Source organism: Salvia splendens, chromosome 9 (genome assembly GCF_004379255.2).
Source record: "Salvia splendens isolate huo1 chromosome 9, SspV2, whole genome shotgun sequence".
In the NCBI taxonomy this organism is placed as follows: Eukaryota; Viridiplantae; Streptophyta; class Magnoliopsida; order Lamiales; family Lamiaceae; genus Salvia; species Salvia splendens.
This window is the reverse complement of record NC_056040.1, coordinates 25,914,317-25,935,668: the sequence shown is the minus strand read 5'-3', so window position 1 is coordinate 25,935,668 and position 21,352 is coordinate 25,914,317. Positions and strand designations below refer to the sequence as shown.

Sequence of the window (21,352 nt, the reverse complement as noted above, 5' to 3'; positions counted from 1 at the left end):
GAATCATGATGTTTGTGAATTTATATTGGGTTAGTAGAATTGTCCACATTCTAGGTATGAGTATGGCTTATGATCTACCTAGTTCGAAACGAACACGGAGAGTGTTTCATATAATCAGTTAGTTTCAATTTTATGTGATAAGATTAAAATAGACAAGAATGTTCGAACTCGGAGAGTGTTTCATATAATCAGTTAGTTTCAATTTTATGCGATAAGATTAAAATAGACAAGAATGTGTACACGATAGATATAACATGGAGACATGTTGTAATTTTCGGAGGTAGATTCAGTCATGTAAGTGTAGAACTTGATGACAGATGCATGCAGCATATCACTGGTGGATCCAGGATTTTTGATTCGGGGTACGATAAATAATTATAGCGACTTGATTTTTTAAATTTCGACCGATACTTTATTTTCTCTTTAATACATTTCATAATCATAATCTATATCATTTTTAGTGGATAGTGAGGTCCATATTATTAGTAGTGTGTTTAGTTTGACTAATTTAGAACATTCATAATTTTAAGGGGCAGCTAAAAAAATACTAGTACATTACATATTTTTAAGGAACAAAGATAGTATTTTATATGCACCATAGATCATAATACGCAATGAATTCTGACCTATGTAAACAATCGCGAGAAAGTTGTATATTGTTTCGTGTACATTGGGAAAAATGTCTTACGGACTAAGAGCGTTAGCAATGGGAGCCGATCGCAAAGGCTGAGCGATCGGCCCCCGGCTCCGGAAGGTCTCCATTGTGGAGCAAGGGCCGATGGCCACTCACCATGGGCTACTCCCAAAGGCCGATGGAACGGCTCAGCCGATCTCCCTCTTTTCTTTTTAAAAAAAAATAAATCATCTTTTATCCAATATATACCTCATTCCCCATCAATTCACATCCATCCCTCTCCAATCTCAATCTCAATTTTACTTCTCTCTTGTTTTTTTAATGTATGTTGTTTTATTTTGTTTTTTTTTTAAATTTTGTTGAAATTTGCTTCTCGTTGTATTCTTTTTCCCAATATTGTAATACAACGAAGAATTAATTTATTATGTATATTTTAATTAAAATATTTAGACATTGAAATAAAATAATGATGATGTGGAAATGAGATGAGCTCTGAGATATGCTCTGAGTTGGGCTCTCATTGCAGAGAGATAGGCTCTGAGATAGGCCTGCTGACGTGGCATGAGAAAATGGAGATTTTTATTGATCTACTCCCTCTGTCACATAGTAAATGGCATAGTTGAAGAATGACACGAGATTTTAGGAAATGTTGTTTTGTTTGTTAGAAGGAGAGAGAAAATAGTATATTTATATTAATGTGAGAGAGAACTTTTTCCAAAAAGGAAAATGTGACATCTTTTGTGGGACAAACTAAAAAGGAAAGTGTAACATCTATTATGGGACGGGGGAGTATAATTTAACCGCAATTGGGCGGTGCAACTATAGTCTAGTGCATTCTAATCATTCTGATACCTAAGGTGTCGTAAGCATCCATAACGGCGGCCGTCGCGGCGGACATCCGAACGGCATGCCGGACGTCCGTGCGGGATGTCCGCCATTAGGCGTGGGAGGGACGGATGCGGAGGTCCGCTGCGGACATCGCAAATCCGCAGCTTTCCGACGACGTCCGTCGTGATGTCCGCCATTGCGGGTTCCCGACGGACGTCCCGATTTTTATTTGTTAAAAAAAACTCTGTATATACGGCTCGTTGAACTTCATTTCATTCGCACCACTTGTTTTAACGAGTTTCTCTCTCTGCGTTTCTTTTATATATCCAGAATGTAATTTGTTTAGACTTTTTATTTGTTGAAATGTACTTTTTTTTATATTTAATGAAATTATCATTGCACTTTCTCAGTCCGTATTCGTGTCGAAATTTTAATTCCGTAAATTGTTTAATTCCGTAAACTGTTAATTTGGTGAATTTGTGAATTTTTATTATTGTGGATGTCCTTGGGGATGTCCGCCATTGTGCAGTGGGATGTCCTTATGACGTGACAGTGCAGTGGGATGTCTTTATGACGTGGCAAGAGGTGTTTTTGGGAAGTCCGTCGGGATATCCGCCGGAACATCCGTCCCACTGTGGATGCTCTAATATGGTTACCCACGATCGACTTGAACATGACTTAGTCAAAATGCTAACTAATTATCACTCCCTCCATCCTTGATAATTTGTTAGTACTTATTTTCATTTTCATCCGTCCCAAAAATTTGTCAGCTTTCATTTTTACTATTTTTTATAGTGGACCTTATATTCCACTAACTAACTCTCACTCACATTTAATTATAAAACTAATAAATAAAAGTTGGATCCAAATGTCACTAACTTTTTCAACTCACTTTCTATTACATTTCTTAAAGCTCGTGTCAGATCAAATGGTGACTAATTATTAGGAAAAGAGGGAGTACTATGATTATATTATGTAATTTTTGTTTTCTAATTTTAGGATTTAAATTATATAGCAGTAATTTTTAAATTTTAATAAATTTTCTATTTTTAATGAAAACGCATAGTTACTTTAAATATAATACATAATACATAAATGAATAAAAAATTAAAAGTGAGACTATGAATAGTGTTAAAAAAAAGTTGTGTGTTGTTTTATAAGTAAAAAATGGTTTAAGACTCAGCTAAACTTCTGCCAACTGAGGTTCTGATTGAATTCTCGTCTGCTAGCAATGCGCTTATATTCATTTTCTATATTTAGTTGTGAATTGATCTATTTTCAATTTTAGCTGATATCAATTTGCTCTTAATAGTTCAATTCAAGTGTTTTATAGATATTTGATAATGCATGATATTTTTGTCTCATCTCTTACTTGAATTTAGTCTCCACGGCCTATATTAGCATCATTTTCTTTTGAGTATATTTTGATAAAATATAGTCCTTCTAATATAGAAATTTATTAAATTGTATTGATTGGCAGTTCACATTTGAAGGTGAAAACTCGCAAGTCAACCTTTCACTATTGAAAAAACTAAATATGGAAACGGATAGAGAAAGTGTTGGATGGCGCATTGTTTTCGCATAGCTAAAAAAACTATTATAAAAGGAACATTAGGTGTGACAGAAAAGGGTGTGTTCATTGTGCTCACCATCAAGTTATTGCTTGGCAGTCACACACTGTTAAGCAATAAGGAAAGAGATACAAACTTTTATCTCTTTCCACTTGAACCATAAATAAAAAAAAAAAACATGGCTTCCGGCATTTCCTTTGAAGACATAAGAAATGAAACAGCTGATCTTGTAAATATTGCATTGCAAGTTTTGTTGAAGAATGATCGTATAAATATCGTTTCTTCTTGTTGTTTCACAGGAGAAGATCCCCGTTGAGGAAGTGTTCGCAGCGTTGAAATGTACGAGGGAGGGATTGACCTCAGCCGAAGGAGAAACGCGCCTCCATAATAAGCTGGAGAAGAAGGATAGCAAGTTCCTCAAATTCTTAGGCTTCATGTGGAATCCTCTTTCTTGGGTGATGGAGCTTGCTGCTATCATGGCTATTGCTTTGGCAAACGGAGGCGTATTATCGTCGTTTCCTTTCGTAACCTCCTTTTGTGTTTGTTGTCATTCGACTTCAACGATCGTGTTTTTATGCAACAGGGGAAGCCTCCGGACTGGCAGGAGTTTGTTGGGATTATGGTGCTTCACATCATCTACTCCACCATTAGTTTCATCGAGGAGAACAATGCTGGAAACGCTGCCGCCCGCTCTCATGGCTGGCCTCGCCCCCAAATGCAAGGTTTTGAGAGACGGAAAGTGGTGCGAGCATGATGCATCTATCCTTGTTCCGGGAGACTTGATCAGTGTCAAGCTCGGTGATATTATTCCCACTGATGCTCGTCTCTTGGAGGGAGATCCTTTAAAAATCGATCAGTCTGCTTTCACCGGTGAGTCCCTCCCTGTGACCAGGCACCCGGTGACGAGGTTTTCTCCGGGTCCACCTGCAAGCAAGGCGAGATCGAGGCGGTTGTCATTGCAACTGGAGTTCACACCTTCTTTGGAAAGGCTGCTCACCTTGTTGATAGCACCAACAATGTGGGACACTTCCAGAAGGTAACTACCAATGCGCCTGATACAGACCAATCAGGAGAACTCAGCCCAAAAGACTAGTATGTTAGAGAAAGCCCATTTAGTCTATATACCACACACCAACTGTTCAGTTGTTCTTACGACTGATGTGGGACATTGAGTCCGTAACAACCCCATTTTTGTTTTTTTTTTGTTTTTATAGAAAATGCTGATGATTGTTTTTGGTTAGGTGTTGACTGCTATTGGCAACTTCTGCATCAGCTCTATCGGTGTGGGAATGATCATTGAGATTATTGTGATGTTCCCCATCCAGCAGAGGAAGTACAAAGACGGGATCGACAACCTGCTGGTATTGCTGATTGGAGGGATTCCGATAGCCATGCCAACCGTGCTGTCTATAACAAGACGGGAATGCTCATGCTCAACAAGCTCACCGCTGATAAGGCTCTCATTGAGGTGTTGTTAAGGATATTTACTCAAATGTGATCAATAGGATATCCTGAAAGGCATGAAACACTTTCAGATCAAATCAATTTGGTGGTTCTACTAATATTTGATCGGATATAATTCAGGTTAGAAGTTTCGTATGTTGATTCTGCTATATCTCCTTTGAACCAAAAATGATCAATAAGAAGAGGCCTGAAACGAAACGTCGCGTCTTTTCATGAAACGTTGCGTCTCTTCGTTTCTTAACCGATTTTAACTGTTTCAAATATTGCAAATTAGTCCTTCGACTATCAGAAATTATATTTCCGGATGAATTTTCTATACAGCTCTAACCCAGCCAGGGGCTCTGCCCCTTGGACCCCGCTACTCGGCGGCACTGGCCCCGAACCCCCCGTCTAATCATAATGAATTCAAACAAGCGTGCACTCCGCACTTTCCAAACTTAGTTGATGTCTCACTATAACAATATTGATCAATCAAGTTAATCCAATTACACTAAAATAACCAACAATCCTCCCCTATTTTAGTGCAATCCTTGATTAAATAAAAACATGTCATCTCTAAATTCAAACTTTTGCATAAATGAAATATCGTAACGATTGAATTGCACCTTAGTACATTACACATTCCATACATTCGAATACCCAGGGTGTCTCTAAGGATTGAACCCTGGGAACTCACATTGAATACACGAAGATAATGTACACAAAAGTTTACGTACATATATGTTCTATCTTGACACTATATTTACTAGCCTATGTCCTTATCCTTCATACACATGTCGAAACCAAGTCCTAGTTTCTTGAAGCGGCTAATCTTCATGCTTATATAGGTAGTTATTTTATTCTTGCACCTACATATGCAATTTTTCAAAAGAACTATTAAGAATATATATACATTCAACCTCTTTAACTTGTAAGTCTGAACACATACCTGGGGATGATTATTCAATGTGTTCCAATCTCTAAACATTAAGCCTTCCACATTGAATTCAACATCTAGTATCATACTAAATGGGAACTGGGTATCTTAATATCAAAGATTTATAGTGGACTTTAATCCCATACCTATAGCCGACTTGTGCATAAAATCTCTACTTAACCCTTTGGTTAAATGATCGGCTAAATTGTTATGAGTTCTCACAAACTCCACATATATCACACCATCCGTAATAAGTTCACGAATCATGTTATGTTTAACACCTAAGTGTCTTGACTTTCCATTATACACTTGACTATATGCCTTAGCCAAGGTAGCTGCACTATCACATCTGATAGATATAGGTGATATCGGTTTTGGCCACAATGAAATTTCATAAATTAAATTTCTTAGCCATTCAACCTCTTTACCAGCTGCTGCTAATGCCACAAACTCAGATTCCATTGTTGAATTAGTGATACAAGTTTGTTTCATTGATGCCCAACATATAGCACCACCTCCAAGACGGAATACCCAACCACTTGTGGAAGAATGATCTTCCATATTGATAATCCAACTTGCATCCGAATAACCTTCAAGAATAGAAGGAAATCCAGAATAAGACAAACTATAATCCATGGTTCCTTTTAAGTATCTGAATACTCGATTCATTGCTTGCCAATGGATTAAACTTGGATTATGAGTATATCGACTCAATTTTCCAACTGCAAAGGCTATATCGGGTCTAGTACTAATCATAGCATACATCAGTGATCCAATAGCCTTTGAACATTCAAGATGATTCACAACAACTCCTTTATTAGGCACGAGTTTTGCACTAGGATCAAAAGGAGTCCTAACTGGAGAACAATCTTTGAAATTAAATTTTTCCAACACCTTCTCAATATAATGTGATTGAGAAATGGAAATTCCTTGTTCTCCATGTGTGATCTTAATTCCAAGAATCACATCAGCCTTCCCCATGTCTTTCATCTCAAACTTACATGACAAAAATTTCTTTGTGTTTATCAACTTGATCTCGTTCAGTACCAAAGATCAACATGTCATCTACATATAGACAAATGACCACTCCTTTACGAGTAGTATCAAATTTGTTATATACACACTTGTATGCTTGATTTAATACAAAACCATTAGACAATACCACGTCATCAAACTTTTGATGCCATTGCTTAGGGGCTTGCTTTAGTCCATAAAGAGGTTTTACCAATTTACATAGCTTATGTTCATTACCAGGCATGACAAAGCCTTCTGATTGTTTCATGTAAATCTCTTCATCTAATTCACCATTCAAAAATGCAGTCTTAACATACACTTGGTGAATTATAAAATTATGTATAGCAGCAAGTGCTAACAATAATCTAATGGTGGAAATCCTAGCAACATGAGCATAAGTGTCAAACAAATCAATTCCTTCCTTTTGTCTAAATCATTGGATAACCAATCTGGCTTTATATTTGTCTATTATTCTATCCATATTCATCTTCGTTTTGAAGATCCATTTACTATCCAAAGGTTCACACCCAGGTGGTAAATCAGTCAGTTTCCAAGTATTATTTTGGATTATAGAATCCATCTCATCTTGGATTGCCTCTTTCCAAAATGCAGCATCCCTCGATGCCATAGCTTCTTTGTAGGTCCTTGGATCATCACCAATATTAAAACAATATTGGTATTGAAAGTTAATTTCATTCCTTGATCATTCTACCAGGTACAATCGGAAATCATCACCAAAAGACTTAGCTTTTCTTGCTCTACCACTTCTCCTAGCCTCAGGAGGTGTATTAGTCACTTTGTTAGTCACATCGCAGTTACTAGAACTTGCAATCATGCCTCCAAGTTTAGGTAAAGACGTGAATTTATCCTCATTTCCAAAATCAGCATCTCTTGACTCAATAATAGAGTGCACGAATATGTAGTCATTAGGCTCTATGACATAGAACCTATAGCAAACAGAATTTTCAGGATAGCCAAGAAATACACAATCTATACCTCTTTGACCTATGGTTTTCATTTTAGGGTCATTTAGTCTTACCACAGCTCGACAACCCCAAACTCTGAGATAACTCAGTTTTGGTGGTTTCTTATGCCAAATTTCATAAGGGGTTATCTTGTTCCTTTTATTAGGAAATCTATTCAGTAAATAACAGGTTATTAACATAGCCTCACCCCAAAATCCTTCACTTAGGCCAGAATAGCACAACATTGAATTAACCATTTCTTTCAATGTTCTATTCTTTCTTTTCGCTACACCATTTTGTTGTGGTGTATATGGAGCAGTGGTCTGATGTACTATACCAGTAGATTCGAAATATACTGCATCATAATACTCACCTCCCCTATCAGTGCGAAGAACTTTAATCTTCACACAATGATGGAGCTCTACACTTTCTTTGAAGATTTTAAATTTATCAAGAGCTTCATCTTTTGAATGACACAGATAGACATTGCAATATCTAGAAGCATCATCAATAAAAATAACTACATACTTTTTATTACCAAGTGATAGAGTCGAATGAAAGTCACACAAATCACTATGTATAAGTTCTAATACCTTAGTATCTTTACTGATATGTTTATTGAAAGGTTGTCGAGTAATCTTAGTTAACATGCAAGTTTTACACCTTTCAACATTCAATTCAAAAGCTGGTATTAAACTCATTTTCGACATATCTTTCAATCTCTTGTAATGTACATGACCTAATCTAGCATGTCATAATTCTGATTTGCTAACATGATTACTAGAACTAGTAGAAGTCATGCAAACATAATTTTCAACAAAAGAAACATCTAGATTCAGTTTAGACATACCACAAAGATAACCAAATCCAATAAAAGTATCATGTCTTGACATAATGTATTTGTCACTTTCTAAAACTTGTTTATATCCACAATTATTTAATACAATACCATATACTAAGTTTTTACGAATTCTAGGTACATACACAACATTTTCTAAAACTAAAGAGTTTCCAGAAGTAAATACTAGGCTAACATTTCCTATTCTTTTGACTGGTTCAGTTGCAACATTGCCCATCTTCAATGAAGATCCATCTTCAATTGGTTTGAAATCTTTGAACCATTGACGATCCTTGCACACATGACATGTTGCACCCAAATCAACCCACCATGAGAGATCATCATCATGCACACATAGTGCTTCAGAAATTATTGATGCATAATAATTCTCAACAGAATGATCATTAGGTACAGAAAACGAACCTGATTGTTTTCCCGGATCCTTGGATGCACTTGTACCAGCCTCGTTCTTTCCTTTACTTCCACCGTTTCCAGACTTGCAATCCCTCTTGAAGTGCCCGGATTTACCGCTCTTCCAGCACATCAGTTTAGGCTTCTTATTCCCAACCTTACTGTTGTTTCCTTGAAACTTTCGTTTCCCTTGAAATGTTCGTTTCTCTTTACCAGCCTTGGAGGATTCACCCTCTTCCACCATGTTCACAGAAGAACCAACCATTGTTTTACCATTACCAACTGAGCCTTTTTCCATATCACGTATGGACTATTAGATTTGGAAGTCACTTCCAAGTTCGACCAGATTTAACTCCTCCTTCTTATGTTTCAGATTATTTTTAAAATCTTTCCAGGAGGGTGGCCGTTTATCGATAATGCTAGAAACAGAAATGGATTCATCCATTTTCATATCATATTGGGAAAACTGTCTCAATATCCTCAACAATTCGTTGTATTGTTCCATGACAGGCCTCGAATCCACCATTTTATAGTTAATAACATTCCCAACAAGAAATTTCTTGCTAGAGGCATCTTCTGCCATATATTTGGCTTCGAGGGAATCCCACGACTCTTTAACAGACTCTACGTTTTGATACACATCAAATAAGGAATCAGACATACCGTTTAAGATGTGACCACGACATATGTAGTCGTCTTTCTCCCACTTCATCTGCCTCCTTGTTTGTTCCAGAGTTTCATTTTCAACAGCATGGGGCATGGGAGTACTCAGAAAATACACGACCTTCAGATTCGTCAACATGAAATGCATCTTCTTTTTCCAGCGTCTGAAATCCTGGCCAGCAAACTTGTCCAACTTCGCGAAACCTTTCGTTGCTTCCTTCGCCGTTTCCTTGTTCGACATTTAAAAAAAATTGATTTGATCTTTGTTAGGGATATTTACTCAAATGTGAACAATAGGATATCCTGAAAGACGTGAAACACTTTCAGATCAAATCAATTTGGTGGTTCTACCAATATTTTATCGGATACAATTCAAGTTAGAAGTTTCGTATGTTGATTCTGCTATATCTCCTTTGAACCGAAAATGATCAATAAGAAGAGGCCTGAAACGAAACGTCGCGTCTTTTCATGAAACATTGCGTCTCTTCATTTCTTAACCGATTTTAACTGTTTTTTTTTCAAAGGATTTCGAAACGTTGCGTCCCTTGGACCCCGCTACTCGTGGGCGCTGCCCCCGAACCCGCGTCTAATCATAATGAATTCAAACAAGCGTGCACTCCACACTTTCCAAACATAGTTGATGTCTTACTATAACAATATTAATCAATCAAGTTAATCCAATTACACTAAAATAACCAACAGGTGTTCCCCAAGAAGATGAGTCCGGATACTCTCATGCTGCATGCGGCACGGGCTTCTAGGGTGGAGAACCAGGACGCCATTGATGCTTCGATTGTCAACATGCTTGCTGATCCTAAGGAGGCGAGGGTCGGGATCATTGAAGTGCATTTCTTGCCATTTAATCCTGTCCAAAAGCGCATTGCGATCACCTATTATGACTCTAATGGAGATTGGCACAGATCTAGCAAGGGTGCTCCTGAGCAAGTAATAATTATACTAAATCATATCTACACAATCTTCATTCATATGTTTCCATTTAAATACTTCATCCTTTTCAACATGTTAGATTATTGAGCTCTGTGACCTTGGAGCGGCATTGAGATGGCTGGTCTTTTAAAGGTATATTCTTAGGTCCAGAGGATTCACTAGAGCACAGGGTCTAGGAGATCTTGAACTTTCAGAATGCAGTCGTTGTCACAGCAACCCCGCTTCAAAACCTCAACCCTCTACACTATTGGCTAGTATAGGGAAGTCGGGATCGAATCCACGAGGACGGAAGGGTTAGAATGCATTGAGAGAAGTTTTGGAGGTTCGGCTGCTGCCACGCAACAAGAGGGTTGAGTTTTAACTACTGGGAAATTAATTCTAGTTTATTCTAACTACCAGATCTGGAGAATTGGAAGTACGTAGAGTATAAATGCCTGCATAATTTGAACCAAATCCAACTTTAGAATATTCACCGAATTTCCTGGGTCAAGTAAATGAGTTTCCTAAAATAGCTAGACACTAAGCATGCTAAAGTAAACGACAAAACATATTTCCCTAACTAGCTACTGACAGAAAACTGCAACTGACCAACTAAAGCAAACTCGTCTATAACTACCGATCGACTTCATCTTCTTCAGCAAACGAACAGGAAATGAAAAAAACAGAACATAAAAACATAGCATACTTCAATCGAACATTAAACGAGACGATTAAGCTAAACATCACCAGATCTAATCTACCAGGTCAAGCAAATCAACAATAACAGAAAATTTCATGCAGATCCAAAAGTGCGTACTGAGATTCAAACATTAAAAATGAAATCTACACTAGATCCAACAAATTCAACACCAACAAAACCAGATCCACAACTTTCAACACCATTTCAACTTCGATTCAACCTCGATTCGCTAGATCAACTCCGATCTACCGATCTCAACTCCAATCAACAATTCAATTGTGTAAAGCATCCAACTCAGTAAAACAGAACATAAAGCATCAGAATCAAAACGAAAACTGAAAACAGAGCTAGATTAACCATAAACTGCAAACAAGTCACAAAACATTCGTCGAATTTCCCGCAAGGAAATCGGCGAGAGAAAGTACGTGCGAAAAGTAAATTGTTTCTTCGCTCCTTATCGGAGTGGTGTTACACTTTCCAACTGAACAAAACACCACACTATACTACCCCAGGTCTCCCATGGAACCAAGTGCGTGAGCTAAGTGAGTGTTTCAGAGAGCGACCCGAAACACCTAAGGAATTTTCTAACTAAGAGCCTCTCTTCCAAAAAAAACTTTTTTCTTTGATATTTTTCCTCATATTTATAGGCACGGCTCCAATCCCTAGGGCAATCGGTCTTTGGGGTTTGACGTTTATGCCCTCGAGGATTCTGCTCATTTTCTTCACTTTTTGCTCATGTTTCCTCTGCCCTGGTAAATAGAACACGTTCCTAGGTCCGACAGAATATTTCACACACCTGGACTTATAAATGCGCGTTCGCACTGTAGAAAACACAAAATTTATATCTAAAATAGATGCATGAAACGAGCCTTATTAAACTGCTCACACTTAATCCATACTTGTCCTCAAGTATGAAAGACAAGAAAAAAGAAAGAAATAAGGCAAGTTTCAATGCATCCTCCCGTTTTAACCTTCCCCAAAAAAACGTAAACTCCTAGACCTAGACGCAAAAGACAAGAAACAAACAGAAATCACAAGACAAAATAAAGAAAAACACATAAGCGCATAAACTGGTATTTTTCTAGCAGCCATCCCCACAAGTTTAAGGTCAATCCAAGCATTTACAGCCTCAGATTCTTCCCCCTCCCTCCTTCTATCTAGTCAAACTGTCAGTTCGTCAAGATAGCCTCAAATTTTTACTTCCTGTTGGATTCACTCGATCACTAATTCCTTACCAGGGACGTAAGGATCATCCACCCTTTATTTTGTCATACCATTGATGCCTTAAGATTGATACCACAAAATAGTTCCTTAAGGTCTTTCGTTGGGTTATAATGGGGCTAGGGGATTACAATGTTTATAGGTGAGAATCCTAAGGGACCTAAGTTCAGAAATATAAGTGAAGACATGATGCGGACATGTGAACTTAGGGACAAAACTTGGTAACAACCTCCCCGTGTATAATTTCATCTTCCCTAACATTTTGGAGATGTTCCTTGGCGATTCAGCCTTATTTTTCATACTCTATCCTCCCTGGGTAATTTTTTTTTCTTGGGTCAGGTAATAAATGTTCTGCCCATTTTCTTTTCTAACTTTTTTCTGGGCTGATATAATTTTTTCTGCCCTTCTCTCTTTTTTCTGTATTTTTTCTTGGGTCAGGTTACAACTGTTCCTGCCCGTTTATTTTTTCTAACTTTTTCTCATTTTTCCCATGTTTCTCAATCTATCTTTTACCCTTACTATCGAGCTACTCCATCCATGCCCCCTTGTTCACATGGCATGAAGGCTTAGAGGTTCCAAAGAAAATGGATAAAGTTTAGTACAGGCCCAAGGAGTTCACTAAGGGGGTGCCTTTCCAATGAGGCAGGTTCAACAAGTTCGAAAGAATTAAGCTCAAAATGGTTATCCCTATTGCCTTTAGTCCTTACTATCTGTGTCATTTTTCCTTTAGTATCAATGGCAGCCACTCTATTTTTTTTAAGTGTTTAGTAGAAAGTGTTCTACTCTAGGCTTATAACTCACCTTTTCCAGATGGCTCACAATAAGCTTAAATTCAGGCATTTTCTACTGTTCTTACTTCTTCCAACTGACTTAGATTTATTAAGGAAAAAAGGGATTCACAAATTAACATGTATTCTCTCTTCAATTACTCTCCCTAAGGGGTTTTTGCTATTTATTATACCAGTTATGTATAAACACAGATCCTAAAAAAACTTCTACTAATTCTTAGACCTAACAGAATATGTACATGACACTAACGGCACTAATTGCTTCCCCCTCCCACTTCGTTTATGCTTGTCCCCAAGCAATCCTCATGAAGTGGAAAGTAGGGCAGTTAGTGGCGACACAGACAGAAAAGCAGAAAAAAACACAAAGCACAAATTTCTCACACTTAGACCAAGCATTGGGCTAAGTGTAAGGAGGCAAAACACAACAAAATATATACAAAACAATCTTCTCACACTTAGGCCAAGTCTGGGCTAAGTGTGAGCAGATACACAAGAAACATAGAAAATAACACATCCTAAGCACACAAACTTCTCACACTTAGGCCAAACCATGGCCTAAGTGGAAGAAAGCATAAGAAAAAGAACACCCTAGGATGCATACTAAAAAGAAAACTAGACTCGAACCAAAAATAAAGCAGAAATTAAAATTACTTGGTTACTCGGGGGGTGTCGGATCAATTCTGGCCCTGGTCCCTGCGGGGACCAGGCTTCCGGGCTACTCCTCTGGGTGATGGTGGTGTTGCATCCTTCCTTCTGCTCTGTTCTGGTTGGCCGGCTGGTTGAACTGGTGCTCGCTGAACAAGGGTAGCAATGGGCGGCTGTGCTGAGGGGATTCGTCATTCGACCACATCTATCATTCTAAGCATGACATTAATGGCCTAGGTCATTTTCCTCGTCTGAATCTCACTAATTCGCCTCTGTGAGGCAGCAGCCTCGCCAAGCTTGACCAGCATTGCTTCCATCCGTTCTTCCAGCCATCCTCGCTTTCCTTAGCCGTCGATGCCTCTTCATATTCTTGGGCTTGCTGTACAGCCACTACTTTCCGTCCACCACCTTTGTAAAATTGGACTTCACCATCCTTAAGCACAGTGAGTCTCTTATTAAAGAAGAAAGGGAGATCAAAACTCCCTGAGGTGGCACACATGGGTAGGTCGGTGATTGTATCAGAGATTTTCATCACTATGTTTCTCTTGAGGAACGTTCCAAGCAGGTTACATGTAAAGAGGTGGCGATCTGGATGAGTTCGAACCATATGGGAAGCATGGGCTATCCAATAGCCCAAATGTACGTTTACTCCATTGACCATGCACCATGTGAAATAGAGTTCAGGTGTGGTGAGAGTGGCCCCAACTTGCCCCAAGAGGTTGTATCCAATGTAAACCTGGGCTAATCTGAGGGAAGGGTCAGTGATGTGTGCCCCTTTCGAGTAGCTTGTCTTAAATTTCTCTCCTCTTTTGTGGGCCACTGTTCTCCAGGCGTCATCTACGTTGAACCCCCTTGTCTTCTTGGGCGGGCCAATGGCTCTCTCATCCCATTCACATTGTTCATCCTCATCTAATGTAAAAAGGCCCAACCGTAGGGAAAATTCTCTGATACTTAATAAGAATTCTTGGTTGAACAGCCGGAAGGAGATAGAATCTGCATCTGGATCTGCGGTAGATTTGAACGTGAAGGTTGTAAAGAATTCTCTGGCCAGAGTCACCGGAACCTCTTCGGTAAAGTCGCTCAAGAGCCATTGAAATCCAATTTGCTCAAAGTAATTGGCGAACTTTTCATCCACACCAAAATCCTTTAAGTCCTCAAGACACAGCTTCCTTCCTGACTTAGCCATCTTTCTGCTAGACTCTTGCCCTGCGTACGCTGCACTTTGCTTAGGATCCTCAAATCTGGCCATGTCATACAACAACCTCTTAGTCACCAGAATTTCTATCCTCTCGAATGCCCCCTCCTCTTCCTGGGGTTGTCCATCTCTTCTTCATCCTCATCATTGGTCCATGATATCTTTGGATCAGATAGCTGATCGAAAGGGACCACAATAGTTTCGGGATCATCCTTTGGACTCCCAACTGGCGGGTGTTTGGCGGGGTTTCTTGGGAGTGGGTTCAGCTATGTGTTTCCCCTTCCGTTTCCATTCTAAAGCATAGTTTTCGTCCAGGGCCTCCTCTGTAGCATTCGGCTTCAACCCCTTTTTTGAAGTTATATCTTCCAAGCGTTTGAATCGCCGCAACTGCTTTCTGACCAGTCTTTCATCCACTGAGATTTCTTTATCATCTGAAGTCACATCATCGAGTACAATGATCTCGGCGTCTATCATCGTCTCCTCTTTCTCTTTCTCTTTCTCAGTAGTACCAGCTTCATCCCCAGCGGCTATCGGCTCTGCTTCATCAGGGTTTCCCAGCATCCTTTCCAATAACTCTTGTAACTCATCGAATTGCACATTATCTCCCGCCCCAAACCTGTTCTTCCCTGACACACCTGCCACAGTTGGCTCCATATCGCCTTCATCTCTTAACTCTGCAATATCTGCACTCTCTGTTCCGACCTCCACACCTTCTGCTTCCAACCGTTTTTCTTGTTCGTTGATGGCCTTGATACCCCTTCCCGAGTGATCGATAAGGGTTTCGGTAACATCTTGAGGAGGTAAGGCTTCGGCTGGAGTGGTAGGGTTATTTCTTAGCGAGTTCAGTGCTCGTGCTGTAGGGGTCTCAATGAGGGATTGGAGCCTCGATGGAATTTCCAAGGGAGTTAGGGTTTCAGTGGCCTCTTCCTCCTGACAAGCCACAGCCATACGCGTGAAAAGCTCGCTAGCATTTACGCCCTGGCCGAATTTGTTGAGGAATTCTCTCATAATCTACTCTGGGTTAAGCTTGTCGGTCGTCGCGGCCGCAATAGGGGTGGTTGAAAAGGTGGGGCTGCCTAAAGTAGGACTGGCTGCGGTTTCTCTGAGTTGAGCAGTAGCGAGTCTAACCGCGGCAGATGCCTCTTGAAATCTTTGGACGGCCGTACATGATGGTTTCCCCTTCGTTTGCTCCTGTGATTGTGCATTCTTCTGTCGGGGCTGACTGGTGGCGGTTTGATTCTTCATCGCGGTCGTGTGTAGCTACAGCGAGGGTTCCCCCTTTTTTCTGCAAAGAAAATTTGTAGCTAATGAGAGAGCGATTTTGGGAGTTTTAGGGGAGGGTTCACAATTTGAGGGGAGTTTATTTTGGTAAAAGAGACATTAAGAAAATAAAACAGGATATTAAAAATATTGATGGAAAAATGGAAGGTTGTGCGATGACATCAGCGACCGTTCGTTTCCTTCTCTCTTTTGAATTTTAAAATTCAAAAATCAAAACTCCCGCCCTTTTCTTCTGCTTTCTCCTAACTGCAACCGCTGCATCCCTGTATCCACAAAACTTATAAAAACACATTAAACAAAAGAATGAAACACCGAACTCCCAGGTCAATGGATATTAGGTAGAAAAACATTTCAAAGTTCAACCGACCCTTTAGGGTTGTTCGACATTTCAAAAATATTTTTGGGTGAATTTTTTTTTTTTTTGGATTTTTATAAGAAAACATAAAAAAACATATTTACATAAATCTGTTTAAGTATTCTTGGGAAGATGGGTTCAGTCCTCAAAATTTCCAAAACTTCTTACTCATCTACCTGACCCAAGAATTCCCAAAAAATACTTAAACCTTCTGACCAGTTAGGCGATAGTGGAGGGCATGCGCAGTGGAACTTCTTCCACCATACACAGCTCTGAACCATCCCTAATCACCTTGACTCTATGACCATTAACTAGGAAAGGGATAGAGTTAGGAATACATCCCTGAATTTCCACGGCTCCATTGGCTCTGAGGCTCACAATAGTGTAGGGTCCGGTCCACTTAGACTTTAGTTTCCCGGGCATCAGCTTCAGCCTTGACTGGAAAAGGAGCACCTTCTGTCCAACCTGCAGTTCCTTCACCCGGAGATTTTTATCGTGCCACAACTTGGTTTTTTCCTTGTACCACATTGCAGCATCGTAGGATTCGAGTCTTAACTCCTCCAGCTCTTAAATTTGCAGCTTTCTTTGCTCTTCACAAGTCATGTTCATCTCTCTGACTGCCCAATAAGCCTTGTGCTCTATCCCAACCGGAAGATGGCACATCTTGCCAAACACGAGCCTATATGGTGACATTCCAATTGGGGTCTTGAACGCTGTTCGATAGGCCCATAGTGCATCATCCAGCCTTTTGCTCCAATACTTCCTTGACGGGTTAACGGTCTTCTCCAGAATCCCTTTGATCTCTCTGTTAGAAATTTCTGCTTGACCGTTTGAAAGGACCTAAGGTGCGGAGGTGTCGTTCAAGCAAGGATATATCCTACTGATCAGGATAGAAATCCTAACTAACCTAGACCTTGGTTTCAAAGATTCCTCAACCCACTTCTACTGATCAGTATAGTGGTGGTAAGGGTCGAATCCCACAGAGATGGTGCGTTCTTAAACTACCGCGGTGACAATCGGAAGATTTGGTTAGCTACCACGCTGGGTTGAGTTTCTACCTAGGCTGGAACTTAAAGGAGGTGTTCTTCTGGTCAGGCGGTAAGGAAAACATTTGGAATGTAACTGTGTACGTGGAATGGGGAGATAATTTTGTAACAGAAAATATTTGGAAGGTACGGGTTTCTATTTCGGGCTAAACAGAATATTCAGAGTGTAGTGGAAGTTTTGTGACTGGGCTGACAGGGCTTAACTAAAAGTGAAGGACAAAAGCAAAAGCATCTTGAAAAGTAAGTGGTCCCCTCCAATTGAAATAGACATCATCTTCTTCAACAAACACTTCCAAAATTCAGATAACAATTCCAGATTCAACACGGAAAAAACTCAGATTAACAGCTTACAAACACAGATCCAAAACTAAGAAATCAAATCCGAAATCAAACACTGAAACTGGACTTCTGCATACTGGTCAACATGAAAGAACGATTCAGAAATTAAAACTAAGCTTTGCATTCAACGACCTACTTTCCGATCAAACAGTACTTGTTTATCTATCCTAAAGAAATTTGTTACGTAAACGGAATTGAGAGAATCAGCACTTTAAACACCGAGAAACTTTAGATCTAAGCTAACTAGGCAAGGGAATAAAGAAACACCACAATAAACGAAACGGAAATCAACTTCATAGCATAAACACGTTCGGATCTTCAACAAAGTATTTCAAAAGCAGAAAATATCCCAAGGTAAACAAGATCCAACGTAAGGAAAGCGAGAAATTTAAAACTACGAAAGCAATGTAAAAGTGTTTTGCCACTCCGGGCGATGAGACTCTAAACTACGATCTTGCTGGCTGGAATGGACGATGACTGGAATTCTGGGAACATCTGATCGTCAAGTGATCATGGCTACGGCGAGGCAAGAAGTGGGACACGGCTGAAAGACTGAAACTACCGAGAGAACTTTCTACCTAAAGATGGTGTGTTGAATGAGTCAATCCCGCTCCTCTCCAATTTGGCTTCCTTTTATAGGGAGGCTACCCTTGATTTTAGGGTAAATCCTCGTTGCAATTTGACTTCTTTGCCCTTAATTGTGGGTAATCCATCCCAGCTATCCGTCTTCTTCATCTCAAGCCGTTTTAGCACGAATACTGATCAGTATGAGATCATGCTGGCGCCTTCTTCACCTAAACATTCCGAAACTTCCCTACTGGCTAGAATGCTTAACCTGCACACTTTAAACAACTGTTTTGCAAATATAATCAATTAAGCACATCATACTGACCCGTAACCAAGGCCTAGAATACGACTTATCAAACTGCTCACACTTACCACAGGCTTGTCCTCAAGCGTGAAGAACAAACAAAGAAAAGAATAAGTCGAATTCTAGCCTGGTTACTCCCCTGACCGACTCTACCTAACTTAGACTCTAAACTATGACGCAAAGAAAAACACAAACAAACACAGAGAAACATAAACACATAAAAGACTGAAACACATAGATCGGGCTATATTTTCAACCATCCCTACCCTCTGGATCAGGTGCAATCCGGCCTTAGACAGCCTTGAACTTCTGTCGCCCCCCTTTTCTCTTCCAGTCAGTATATCCGTTTGTCAAGATCGCCCACACTCTTGGCCCAACACTAGGTTCGCTCAGTCACTCATACCTCACAGGAATGTCAGGACTGCATTCTGTCATTATGCTCACCACACTTAGATTCCACGAGCGGCTACTGAAGGACTTATAGGCTTGTAACGGGGCTGTTGGTTTGTAATGTTTTCGGTGGATGTTCCTAAGGCTCTAAGGTTCAAAAATTTCTATTTTTATTTATGCGGGGGAACTGTGTATGTTAGGCTTCTGATCAGTTGCTTTCTTTAGTTGGCGCTTCTGGCTTTGATCTCCATTGGTCAGTAGCATCTTGTGGCTTCGCCACCCTTATTCCTTCATTCATCTCTTTTTTGTGGTCAAATCTTTCTGACCATTTTCTTCATTTTCTCGGTCCCCTTTTTTTTTTTTTTTTTTTCGTTCCTTCGTGGCTTCGCCACCCTTATTCCTTCTTCTTTTTTTGGACTGGGAATGACTCCCTGGTCGATTTTCTTCTAACTTTTTCGCCCAGCTGGTTTCTGCTTTTCCGCACTTCTTCCTGGCCAGTAAGCTCCATTGTTTCATGCCTTACACAGTCCCAGTCGGCTGGGGTGTTTATCTGGGTATATAAAAGGTTAAGAAGAAAGGGTTCTAAAGGTGGTTTTTTTTTTTTTTTTTTAAACGAGGGGGGGGGTTCCTACTGCCTTCAGTATTTGCTACCCGTGATCACTTCACCCTAGGCGAATTGTGGCAGCCTCTCTCTTTTTTTCAATATATGTGGAAAGTGGTTCCACTTTAAGGCTTATAACTCGCATTTTAAGAGGGCTTTCGTGTTTGGCTCTAAGTATGGGCTTTTCTCTCATACTCACCTCATCTATCCTGACTAGGAGGTACTAACGGGGATGGTTTAGGTTTTCCAGCATGTCCTATCTCCCTCAATTCCCCTCACCTTCAGCTCAAGACGGTTGAGTTTTAAGCCCAATCACAAACAACATAAAACTAGACCTAACAAAACAAAACAAAAGCACAAACACAAAGACTACACATATATACATACATCTTACTGGCCATTGCGTCCCCCCTCTCACTTCACAAGTGTCTGCCCTCAGATAAGGCTGTGAAGTGGAAAAGGTGATGGCCAGTACGATGGCACACAGACAACAAACAGCAAAACTAAAACAAAAACTTCTCACACTTAGACTATGGAATAGGCTAAGTGAGAGAGGTGTTATCACCTATACAGAGATCAACAAAACATAACCACAAACACATATATACAAACTCCTCACACTTAGACCATGCAATGGGCTAAGTGTGAGCTAACATGCATGCGACATAGAAAACAAAACAAACAAAACAAAGAAAACATGCTCCAAAGAAACAAACCTTTAACTTCTCACACTTAGACTATGGAATAGGCTAAGTGTTTTGAAGTGGGGTTTGCGCTCAAACACAAATTATACTACCTAAACAAAACCAACTTATATCAACAATACGAAAAGTTAAAAGAAAAAACTGAAAATTAAAAAGAAAAACTAACTTGGTCAGTAGGGGGGTCTATCGGAGTCTCCTGCTCCTTCGTGGGGCAGGTGGTGCAGGTCGTTCTATCGGTTGGTCCTCCGGTTGGTCTGTCTCCATTCCAGCTTGGTGCTCATCATCCTTTGCCGGCTCCTCGGCAGTTGCCAGCACTTCGGCTTTCTCTTCCTCTTGCTCCTTCACTACGGTCTCTGGGACTTGTGGTTCAACATTCTGGCCAGCATGGCCGCTTGTTCCTGTAGCTTGTTCTTTCTTCCAGCTGGTCACTTCTTCCAACAACACATCTATCACGGATGCCATCCGGCCCATCTCCGTGATCAATCGATGATTTTCCTCTCCCAAGGTAGTCACTAACGTCTCCATAGCGTCTTGCTTTTGAGCCAATGTCTCCTGCTCTGCAGATCTCTTCAACATCCTTTCCATCACTGCCGCTAGCTTGACCACCTCTGCTTTCAATTTCTTATTCTCCTCTCTAACTTCATCCATTTCCTTCTCCATTCTGGCTTGACGCTGTTCCAGGTCCGATGCCAATCCGATCATGTCTGCCCTTATCTGCCTGCTTCCCTTCGCTATCTCCTCCATAGCTTTTTCCATCCCCTCTTGTTTCTGGTCGTGTGCCGGTGCTTCATGAGCTGCTGCCAACCGAGCAGTGGGTGTAGCTTCCTCTCCCATCGCGTAGAAGTGTGGCACGCCTTGCCTCATGTATACCGCATTCGTCCGGACGAATAGGGGGGTATCAAACAATCCTGGGCCGTCCACCATCGCCAAGGGGGTTAAGTCTTCGTCCTCTGAAACGGTGATATTGTTTCTCACAAAGATTCCC

General features: G+C 40.2%; 1 pseudogene; it reads left to right on the top strand.

The window, feature by feature from the left end:
- Positions 1–3,211: 3,211 nt before the first annotated feature.
- LOC121749696 overlaps positions 3,212–21,352 on the top strand; it is a 36,256-nt pseudogene continuing 18,115 nt past the window's right edge.